The sequence below is a fragment of the Microcaecilia unicolor genome, chromosome 3, assembly GCF_901765095.1.
Source record: "Microcaecilia unicolor chromosome 3, aMicUni1.1, whole genome shotgun sequence".
Taxonomy (NCBI): domain Eukaryota; kingdom Metazoa; phylum Chordata; class Amphibia; order Gymnophiona; family Siphonopidae; genus Microcaecilia; species Microcaecilia unicolor.
The window spans coordinates 368,809,721-368,821,907 of NC_044033.1; the positions used below are offsets into that span (position 1 = coordinate 368,809,721).

At 43.6% G+C, this 12,187-nt stretch overlaps 1 protein-coding gene across 1 annotated transcript in view; it reads right to left on the reverse strand.

Moving 5' to 3' along the window:
- The window catches only part of LOC115464762 (triadin-like), a 248,485-nt gene that overhangs the window by 74,991 nt on the left and 161,307 nt on the right, over nt 1-12,187 (reverse strand). The gene's annotated exons all lie outside the window — the stretch shown is intronic.

The window sequence follows — 12,187 nt, forward strand, 5'->3', positions numbered from 1 at the left end:
GGAGGTTCGGAGAGTCCCGATCCTCCACTGCCACAGGGACTCCTACCAGCTCTCTCTCTCTCTCTCTTTCTCTCACACTCTCACTCTTCCCGATGTGATCTGTGCACAGTGCTGCTTCTTTCAGGTGCTGTTAGCTCCATGGTGGAAAATCCTGGCAGAACGCAGCTAACATACAGTGGGTAAGTAGCTGGAATTAACAGATTGATTTTGGAACTTCTTAGCACCGACTTATTGGCTTTTCCGGGTAATCTCTGTGCCATGAGGTAATGACAATTCTTGGCCTTTGGCTGGGTTTTCAAAACCTACACAGTATGAGGGTTATATCTTGCCATCTCACCACATTGGGGAAACAGTTTATAGCAGAGGGAAAAACACAAATTTTAATTTTTGGGACATCTCTAGAGTGGCAACATATTGGATTATGAGTGCTATAGGTTCTCTGTTACTCTTGGAGGATGTACTCCCCCCTTTCTCTTTTTTTTTGGGGGGGGGAGGGGGTCCATCAGTATTGGACACTGCAGATACATTCAGGTAGTTTTGGCTTCAGATCCAGTATATATGTGACTCTCATTTTTTGCTTTGGCTATTTCATTACATTTTTCACAACAAAAATGTTGCCTGTTTTAACGGGCTTTACGGCTTGTTTCTTTAGATTTCCAGTTCATTTTTAAATGAGGTTGAAATCAGGGTAATTCTAGAAGTTGGCACTTTCTTTAGGCCTCTCCTCCACTTCTAAAAGAAGCCTCTCCTGTCCGTTTAAATCGCTTTGAATGACGTCCAGTTAGCACCTAAATGCTCTAGTGCAGAACTACAAATGGAGCATGCAAATGGGCAAATCAGTAGCATGTCTTACAGTTGTGCACATAAGATTATTTATTATTTTTAGGATGTATTTACCACTTTTTTGAAGGAATTCACTCAAGGTGGTGTACAGCAAGAATAAGTCAAACGTAAGCAATAGACAATTACAGCAGTAAAAATATTCAAACAATAAAAAGTATGCCATAGTATGCTACGTTACAATGCCAACACAATAAAACAGCATAAGGTGTATGCAAAGATGGAGGATATAGATAGATAAGAGAGTAAGAAGAGTAAGAAAATAAGGGACAAGAGAGTTGCAAATGAGTTCAGAAAGGTTCTTGAACATTATCTTGGCTAGGGTAGGAGTGGATAAACATGTCCTGCTATACTACAGAATACTATAATTTCCATGCACAACTGCCAGCTTCAGGTGCCAGCCTTTAAACCAGCCTTCGACATGGCATAAGTGCTCACGCCTGAAGTTAAGAGGTGCGTGCATGCCGACTTATGCTTTATCCTGTAACAGTAAGCTCACGTGCAGTTGCCGTTCTAGAATTGTAGAGCCACTTTTCCAAAACTCACTCTCTCCATTTTCTTGTCAATTTTGATCTATGCGATTAATATTGTTTATCAAGGCAAGATTCAGTTAATGTAGCTTATTTCTGTGCCAAAACTAATGCACTTAATGCATTTTCGCACAGGAATGAGCTACAGTAAATGAATAAAGCACCTTTGGCATGTTGCCAGCAGCTGGAAAAGCTCCCCTCCCCCCCCCCCCCCCCCCCCCCCCGGTAACATTACAGTATTTCAAAAGGCTCTGTTGTCTGTATGAAGTGGCATAAGAGTAGCCATACTGGGTCAGACCAATGGTCCATCTAGCCCGGTATCCTGTTTTCCAAACAGTGGAAAAGCCATGTCACAAGTACATGGCAGAAACCCAGCTAGCAGTAACATTCCATGCTACCAATCCCGGGGCAAGCAGTTGCTTCCCTATGTCTGTCTCAATAGCAGACTTTGGACTTTTCCTCCAGGAATTTGTCCAAACCTTTTATAAACCCAAATACGCTAACCGCTGTTACCATATCCTTCAGCAAAGAGTTCCAGAGCTTAAATATTTGTTGAGTGAAAAAATATTTCCTCCTGTTTGTTCTAAAAGTATTTCCATTTAACTTTCTCGAGTGTCCACTAATCTTTGTACTTTTGGAACAAGTAAAAAATCGATTCACTTCTACTCATTCTACACCACTCAGAACTTTGTAGACCTTATTCATATCTCCACTCACCTGTCTCTTTTCTAAGCTGAAGAGCCCTAACCTCTTTAGCCTTTACTCATACGAGAGGAGTTCCATCCCCTTTATCATTTTGGTTGCCCTTCTTTGAACCTATCCTAATTCCCCTATATCTTTTTTTAGATATGGCAACCAGAACTGAACACAAGACTCAAGGTGCGGTCGCACCATGGAGCGAAACAAAGGCATTTTATTATTTTCAGTCTTATTCACTAACCTTTTCCGAATAATTCCTAGCATCCTGTTTGTTTTTTTTGGCCGCCGTCGCACACTGAGCAGAATATTTAAGTATATTACCTAAAACGACACCCAGATCTTTTTTTTGAATGCTCACCCCCAAGGTTGACCCTAGCATCAGGTAACTTTTATTCGGATTTTTCTTTCCAATGTGCATCACCTTGCATTTGTCCACATTAAATTTCATCTCCATTTGGATGCCCAGCCTTCCAATTTCCTAAGGTCTTCTTGCAATATTTCACAGTCAGCATGTGTTTTAACAACCTGGAATAGTTTTGTATCATCTGCAAATTTAATCACCTCACTTGTCATTCCGATTTCCATATAATTTACAAATATGTTAAATATCACTGGACCTAATACAGCACTCCACTGTTCATCTTCCTCCATTGAGAGAAATGACCATTTAATCCTACCCTCTGTTATCTGTCCAATAACCAATTCCTAATCCACACAAGAACCTTACCTCCTATCCCATCACTCTTTAATTTTCTCAGGAGTCTTTAAAGGACATATTATCTGACTTATAATAAATACATGATTTGTCCCTGCAGCAGGCATTATGGTTGCCGAAAAGTGTCGGACTAAGTTATACATTTTTTGTGAAAGTCTGAATGTTTTACACCTGGTACCACCTTTTATATTGATGAATTTGAATAAAGCACTTTTTGTCCTGCATTGCTTCTTTTTATCTATCATGTAGTGAGCCAGACAATCTTTCTATACACCTTCTTTATGACTGTTGCTGTTGGGTGTGCCAGCAGACAGATATGTATTTCCTGCTTTCATCATACCTATTTTATAAAGGATCCCCCATTTCAGAGCTTTTGTAAAATAATTGGGGAGTTGTGCATACCCTGACCCGTACGTGCCGATTGCCGATTACCTACCAAAATTGGCCTTAAATGCTACCATTACATGTTGATTGTGATCCCCAATTTATACAAACACAAAGAAGAGGCTTTTGTAGTCTGCAGCAAACAGGATACAAAGGCAACAAAGCAGACGCATGATCCAGAAGAATCTTTATTCAAAAGAAGCCAAGCAATCTTTATTCAAAAGGACTCGACATAGCCACGTTTCACCAAACAGGCTGCATCAGGGGTATTGTAAAATGCTAGACAGGGACACAAGCAGTGCTTCCCCTGGACTTTTTGAGTATCTAAAACTACTGTCAGTAGGTCCTAAAAGTAGTGTTACATCAACTTCTTCCTCACAAAAGAATCAATACCCCTGATGCAGCCTGTTTGGAGAAACGTGACCACGTCAGGACCTTTTTAATATAGATTCTTCTGGATTTTGTGTCTGCTTTGATGCCTGTGAGATCCCCAATTTACCCCACCTTTTTCTTATTTCCATTGGCTGTAAACACCACCTCCACAGCATTCTTAGCCTTAGACTTTATAAAACCTGCTTTCTAAAAGCTTGTGTCCAAGTCATAGGCAAAATGCTTTCACTTAACATACTTGGCAGATCCTTAGACAAATGTTTGTGTTCTAGCATCTCAGTTATAGCTATATGAAACAAAATGAGAAGATAGCCATACATTTATCATGCTAACTGATTAGTGCAGGAATAGCATGAGAGCCCTTTCCACCTCCTAGATAGATGTCGAGAAGGGCCACATGCTATTTGGGAAATTACCACATGGTCGTTAAAAATTAAATGACCGCGGCCATGTTTCAGCCATGCTAGAAAGTGGCCGAAGCACTCAGTAAACCCACATGCTAATCGCAGCACCAGCCATTTTCTAGTGCGGCTTTGTAAAAGGATCCCTTTATTCGCAAGCGTTTAAGCTAGCCCAAATGACTGGTGTAAATGATTGCATCTAACTGTACCAATAATAAGATGTACTGCAAACAAGGATATATCAAAATATAGCAATTGTTATAAATCCTGTTACATAGGCCAGAACATAAATATACCCTTATCAGAAAAACTTCTTCAAAAAAATTAATGGTAAAATAGCTTTCATATTAGCCATTACAACAGTATTAATAATAGTAATTTGCTATATCTGCTATATCTATCACTGTGCAACGTGATTGTGATAAGTGCAATTCCAATATGTGAAAAATGCAAAGTGAAATTCAGTATCTCATAATTCATGATCTCTGCAAGCTGTGGTTAGTTCTCAATTCCCAAAGCAGTCATATAGACAAAACTCATCAAGTAGGGCTCTGTGAACCACTGGAACTTCAGGGCACACAAATGAGAGCCAACCAAAAGATGTTTGTGGCTTGCAAGATTTTTAATTATATTAATAAAACATTGAAGTTCAATATCTAATTAAACCAGTTAGATTTGCGCCAAACTGAAAACTGGCTATTTTGGGGGCATTCCAAGGGCGGAGTTGGCACTTGGCCAATTAAGTTCTGGTATTCAGTATTTAACTGGTCAGGCCAGGTTGACCGCATAAGTAGGTCTGCATAAAAGTCAGACCCAGTGGTGTACCAAGGGTGAGGCAGTGGGGGCGGTGCACCCCGGGTGTCAGCAGGTGGGGGGTGCTCCGCTGGCGCCACAGTCCCCACCTGCCTACCACCAGCTCCATCGACAGATGACCCTCTTCTCCTGCCACCCGGCCGGCACCAAGCCTTTAAAAGAAATCTGTGAAGCGCCTTGCGTCTGCTCTGCTGTAAAAGAAGCAAATCGCCTTGCCGCGTCGGCCCTTCCCTCACTGTGTCCCACCCTCTGATGTAACTTCCTATTTCTGTGAGGGTGGGACATAGTGAGGGAAGGAATGATGCGACAAGGTGATTTGCTTCTTTTACAGCAGAGCAGACGCATGGCGCTTCACAGATTTTTTTTAAAGGCTGGGTGCCGGCCGGGTGGCAAGAAAAAAGGGTCGTCTGTTGATGGAGCTGGTAGGCAGGTGGGGACTGGGTTGGGGAGGGGGGAGGCTCAGATGGGAGAAGGGGACTGGGTATGTAGGGGCTCAGATGGGAGAAGGGGACTGGGACTGGGTCTGGGAGGGGGCTCAGATGGGAGAAGGGGCCTGGGTCTGGGGGGGGGGCTCAGATAGAAGGGCCTGGAACTGGAACTGGGGTCTAAGAAGAGGGCAGGAGGGAGAATGGGGCCCATGTCTGGGGCAGGTGGGAGAATGGGTCTGGGGCTGAAAAGGGGTGTCCTAATGCAAGGCATGTGGATGAAGGGGACTGGAACTGGGGGCTGAAAAGGAGGATAGGTGGGATAGGGGGGCTAGTACTGAAACTGGGGGCTGAAAAGGGGCAGGGGCTGAAACTGTGGGGACTGGGGGCTGAAAAGGGGATAGGGAGAAGTGGCTGGGGCTGAAGCTCAGGACTAGTGGGAGAAAAGGTCTGGGGTTGAAACTGGGGGCTGAAAAGGGTACAGGGAGAAGTGGCTGGGGGCTGAAGCTGGGGACTGGTGGGATAGTGGGGCTGAAACTGGGGGCTGAAAAGGGGGGCAGGTGGGAGATGTGGGCTGGAACTGGAACTAGGGGCAAGTGGGATAATGGGGCTGGAACTGGGGGCTGAAAAGAGGGGGCAGAGAGAGAGGGGGGGACAGATCCTGGATGGAAAGGGGAGTGAGAGGGAGGGCAGACCCTGGATGGATGGGAGAGGGAGGGCAAATGGTGGATTGAAGGGGCAGAGAGAAAGGGCAGACAGTGGATGGAAGGGGGAGATAGAGAGAGGGCAGATGGGTAGATGGTGGATGGAAGGGAGAGAGAGGGCAGACATTAGATGGAGGGGACGGCAGAGAGGGCAGATACTGGATGGCAGAGAGAGAGCAAAGACAGATGCTGGATGGAAGGAAGACAGTGAAAAGAAGATGAGGAAAACAAAAACCAGAGACAACAAACTGTAAATACACCCTCCCCGTTTCGGACAGCCTGAAAATTCTCGGAGTCACAATTGACCGAAATCTCACACTTGACACTCAAGCAAAAAATACAACAAAGAAAATGTTCCACTCAATGTGGAAACTCAAAAAAGTAAAACCTTTCTTCCCAAGGGAAATATTCCGCAGTTTAGTACAATCAATGGTGTTAAGCCACCTAGATTATTGCAATTCCATCTTCGCCGGATGCAAAGAACAAATCATTAAGAAACTTCAAATGGCCCAAAACACAGCAGCCAGACTCATATTTGGAAAATCAAAATACAAAAGCGCCAAACCCCTAAGAGAAAAACTACATTGGCTCCCATTAACAGAACATATCATGTTCAAAGTCTGTACCTTGGTCCACGAAATCGTTCACGGTGAAGACCCAATCTACATGTCAGATCTCATAGATCTGCCAACCAGGAACACAAAACGTTCAGCATACACATACCTGAACCTCCATTACCCCAGTTGAAAAGAACTCAAATATAAATCAATCTATGCATCCAGCTTCTCCTACTTAAGCGCGCAACTATGGAATGCACTGCTTAATGTCATAAAAATAATGCACGACCTAACAATCTTTCGAAAACTACTGAAAACCAACCTGTTCAAAAAGGCATACCACAATGACATCCTAAATACCAGAATACGAAATATTAATAAAACTAAACAAAGCTGAACACCTTACACCGGACTACCTTACTTATTCGGACACGCGCAACGCGTAATGCACCACCACTTCATTTCCCATACCGGAAATGAACTTTCTATACTTGACTATTTAATTACCCTATAATTTATTCTATCATCCATGAACATTAATGCAACACCACTTTGTAAGATATCCTATTTTGTACATGCTATACCAATTTGTATTTCCCAGATCCGGAAGTGGCGACTGTCACTTACGCCCTCCCTCCGCCCTCCCTCCGATTTCAACACCCCCCTCTCAATTACGGACCTCTGGAGCCCCCTGCCATGACCCCCCTTCCCGACAAAAACACTCCTCCACCGCCGTCGCGTACCTGTGCTGACGGGGGACCCCAACCCCCGACAGCCGAAGTTCTGTTTTTGTCTGTGCCGGCGTGTTGTCTGTTGAAGTTTCTGTGCATGCGTCTGATGTCAGACATACACACAGAAACTTGAACAGCTGATCATTCATGAAGCAATGCCCCGGCGCAACCGAGAAGAGAACTTCGGCTTTCGGGGGTTGGGGTCCTCCGTCAGCACAGTTACACGATGACAGCGGGGGAGTTTTTTTTGTCTGGAAAGGGGGTCGAGGGGGTCACAGCAGGGGGTTCCAGGGGTCTGTAACACGGAGGGGGGTGTTGAAATCAGAGGGAGGGCAGAGTCTGGAACTCGGTGGGAGGGGCAATGGTGTGCTGGAGCGGGCTCTCACGAGCTCGTGAGAGCCGTTTGTTAAGGTTTTAAGAATTTTGGGAGCCGGTTGTTAAAGTAGGCCTCCCCATGGCTACTTTAACAACTGACTCCCAAAATGTGGGCTTGGGCCCCCTCCTGAATTCTCTTTTACTTTGCTGGCAGTGATGCTGGCCCCAGCAGCCAAGTAAATAGACTGCTGCTGCTCCCTGCTCCTTGTTTCTGACTCTGAGCATCAGGCTGGGACTTTTCATGCAAGCGCAAGAAGGTTCCATAATGCTGCTCAGAGCCAGAAACAAGCAGCAGAGAATGGTGGCAGTCCATTTATTGACTGGTGGGGCTCGGCAAAGGTATGCCTAGTGTGCCTGCACAAGGGAGGGGAGAGAGAGGCATGTATTCCCCCCCCAAAAAAAATTTCAGGGCCGGTTATGCCCGGAGAGAGAGCCCGTTGTTAAAATTTTACCAGCACACCCCTGGGCACACGTCATGATGGTACCTAGCAGACCACAGGAGCCACGGTCCCAGGCAGGACAGAACGTTGGAGGTGAGTATTATATAGAGAGAGATGTGTACTGTGCAGAAGGGCATTCACATGGGCAGAGCTTGGTGGAGTGTGAGCAGGCCAAACATTTACATGTTCAGATTATAGAAAACTATCATCTACATGAGTTCTTTAATCTTGGAATAAACACATACACCAGCACCTAAAATATAGGTGTGAATTTGACCTGTTTAGCTAGTATTCTATAGAGCAGAGGTTTTCAACCCATTCCTCGGGGTACCCCCAGTCAGTTGGGATTCAATGGGGATATTGCTATGTAATATTGTTCACTGTTATTATTAGCAGATTTGTTAGTTAATTCTCCTTTTAATTCAACTGATGTAATTGTCTCAGGTTTTTTTTTACTTTATATTTTATTGTAAACCACCTAGAACCTATAGGTCAGGTTGCCTAGAAATACAATGTAGTGTAAAAAGTAGTAGTACAGTAGTTTATAACTTGCCAAATTACCTAAAATTTGTCCATACAAAATATATCCGACCAAAAGCGTAAACCTAATAGAAGAAAACTCAGGCTGTGAACATACAAGTAAGGGCGAGGGAATCTTTGTCTGAATGGGTTTGTTTGTAGTGCAAGTGCTCCTCACAGTGTTCAGTTTTATATACACGTTAAATGCTTCTTTCCTATAATCCTCCCCTTATCTTTTTTTGAACATAGTTTGCATTTTGATACTAAGTATTTGTGAAGCATTGCCTCCTCACCCAAATTCATTGGGAAAAATAAATGAAAATTCTGTCCGAACTAAGGCTTTATCAGTTTAGGGATAAGAGTGTATTGCTTTCTCATGAAAAATCTGGAGTTCACTGTCACAGTTTGTCTTACTATGGGCCTCTTTTACCAAGCTGCGGCAAAAAGGGGCTGCACTGTCATTTTTCACAGGTGCCGAGGCCCTCTTTTACCGCAGCGGGTAAAAGGAAAGTCTCTCTCTTTCCTGCAGGAAATTGGCCATACGGCAAGTAAAGCACTTGCCGCTTGGCCATTCTGGGGGGGTGGGGGGAGGGAGCCCTTACCACCACCCATCAAGGTGGTGGTAGGAGCTCCTGTGCTAACCTGGTGGCAACTGGGCACTGTGTGGCAGTGCCCAATTACTGCTGGGTACACTCCGGCGCTACAAAAATAAATATATTTTGTACCGCCTGATATGACGGCACACTAGGGATGGGAAGTACCGCCAGGCTGCTGCGGTACCTCGGCGGTACTTCCTGTTTAGCAAGTGGTGAGCCTGCATTGGGCTTACCGCCGCTTAGTAAAAGTGCCCTATGTGATTTATATCTGTTTAAAAAACTCCTCTCTTATGAGGAAAGGCTAAAGAGGTTAGGGCTCTTCAGCTTGGAAAAGAGACAGATGAGGGGAGATATGATTGAGGTCTTCAAAATCCTGAGTGTTGTAGAACGAGTAGAAGTAAGTCGATTTTTTACTCATTCCAAAAGTACAAAGACTAGAGGACGCTCAAGGAAGTTACATGGAAATACTTTTAAAACAAATAAGAGGAAATATTTTTTTCACTGAATGAATAGTTAAGCTCTGGAACTCTTTGCCGGAGGATGTGGTAACAGCAGTTAGCGTATCTGGGTTTTAAAAAGGTTTGGACAAATTCCTGGAGGAAAAGTCCATAGTCTTCTATTGAGACAGACATGGGAAGCATCTGCTTGCCCTGGGATTTGCAGTACGGAGTGTTGCCACAATTTGAGTATCTGCCAGGTACTTGTGACCTGGCTTGGCTACTGTTTGGAAAACAGGATACTGTGCTAGACGGACCATTGGTCTGACCCAGTATGGCTGCTCTTATGTCCTTCTGGACCGACTCCATCCTGTTTATATCTTTCTGTAGGTGTGGTCTTCAGAATTGCTGATGATACATTCTCATATATATTCAACAGTATTGTGACCCCTGATGCAGGCACTTGGTTGCTGAATCACAGACCGTGTCAGGTCCACTCACTAAAGAGTTTCCTTTGTCCTGTTCCTGAAGGTTCACTTGTGTTTTTTGTTTTGCTTTGGTCTTTGACTGTACTTGGAAACTCTCTCTCTCTTTTTTGTCACACTAGGATTTACACCAGGTTTCAATTGGTATAAATCCTCATGCCTAAAGTTGCGTATCCCGGAGCACCCTGTATAGAATAATGCAGAGCGCTAATTTGTCCCGCTGCCTACTTTTTGGCGCCATTACTGAATTTGGCCCTATGAGGGTAGTTTTATAATAGGGCTCCTGGTTTGAGAGGGTAAGTAGGTGTGTGAGGCAGACATTGAACCAGCTTTGCAGAAATGACATTTCAACCTGCCCTGGAGCAAGTGTAAATGTCTGCACCTATAATTTTTATGTAGAGGTGTAATTAGTTTATTTTAAAATTGTGGTACTCGTAAATTCTGCCCTTGTATACATCACTCCCATCAAAGTATGTGTTATCATGTCATGGCAAATACTGTTATGCTAGTTGGTATTTTATGAGGCCATTTATACCCATATATGGATATATATGCAGGAAAATGACTTTATAAAATTAGCTCCTACATTCATAGGAGTTACTGGAAGGTAGAGAATGGAAAAATTGGGGGTGAGATTGGCACTTGTGTGCATTGTTTATGCAATACTGGGGATGGGCGGTCAGAAATATTTAATCTCATTTCCCATAACATTTCTGGGAATGTTCATTTTATTAATTATCATTTGGCTAGCTTTTCATCAAAGTCATTGACTGCCAGATTCTATATAGCATGCCTAGCATTCTGCGCTGAAATTTAAGCGTATTCCATTGCAATGTACATAAGTACATAAGTATTGCCATACTGGGACAGACCAAAGGTCCATCAAGCCCAGCATCCTGTTTCCAACAGTGGCCAATCCAGGTCACAAATACCTGGCAAGATCCCAAAAAAGTACAAAACCCAAAAGTACAAAACCTTTTAAAACAGATTACAGGACCCGAGGCAACATGGTTTCACTAGAGGCAGGTCTAGTCAGACAAATCTGGTTAATTTCTTTGACTGGGTGACCAGAGATTTGGATCGCGGGAGACTGCTAAATGTGGTGTACTTACATTTTAACAAAGTCTTTGACATGGCTCCACTTAGATGACTAACAAATAAACTTAGTGCCCTAGGTATGGGTCCTAAAGTGACTGACTGAGTTAGGACATGGTTGAGTGGAAGGCAACAGAGGGTGGTGGTAAATGGAGCTGATTCTGAGAAAAAGGATTTTACTAGTGGTGTGCCACAAGGTTTGGTTCATGGGCCGGTTCTTTTTAACATTTTTGTAAGTGATATTGCTGAAGGGCTGTCTGGAAAGGATTTCCTCTTTGCAGATGATACAAAAATCTGCAATAGGGTAGACATTTTGTAGAGTAATGCCCCACAAGTCCTTGAAACAGTGGAATGAAATGCTGGCCACTGTTGGACAGTTGCGCTAGTGTTCAGCATGTGGGCTATGATTGAAGAAACCTAAGTATATTGCTTTAAAAAAAAAGATATGCACTCTGATTTCATGCACATTGCAGGTCTTGGATTACTGAGGCTTTTCCTCCTAGTGATTTTTCTGTTTGAAATATTTAAAGAGAAGCTGCTGTCACCTTGCATTGGTGAATAGGTGAGAGACACTGTATGTGTGTGTACATATATTATGATAATCCATTTTTTTCTCTTGGTAGACTATAAGAAATCATGAAAGAACATCGGCTATATAAACAGATGAAACATAAATGGCCCAGAACTGCTCATACATGGTACTTCCCAGCCTAATGAAAGGGTCTTGGTAATCCTGACTCTAGTCTTTTCTAATCTGCAGAATTTTACCGTGGGTCCAATCCACAGTTTCTCATCTTTATCTATTGATTCTGGCTTTGCATATACTCCATGGCTGGCCCCTTGTCCTAGTTCAGGAATACTGAACTTGCCCTCAGGGCACATCTTCCAGTCATATTTTCAAGACATTCACAGTGAATATGTATAAGATAAATTTGCCTGCTCTACTTCCATTGAATGCATACTTATCTCCCTCCTATTCATTATAAGTATCCTGAAAACCTGACAGGCTTGGTATGTCACGAGGACTAGGTTGAGAGCCCCTGTCCTAGTG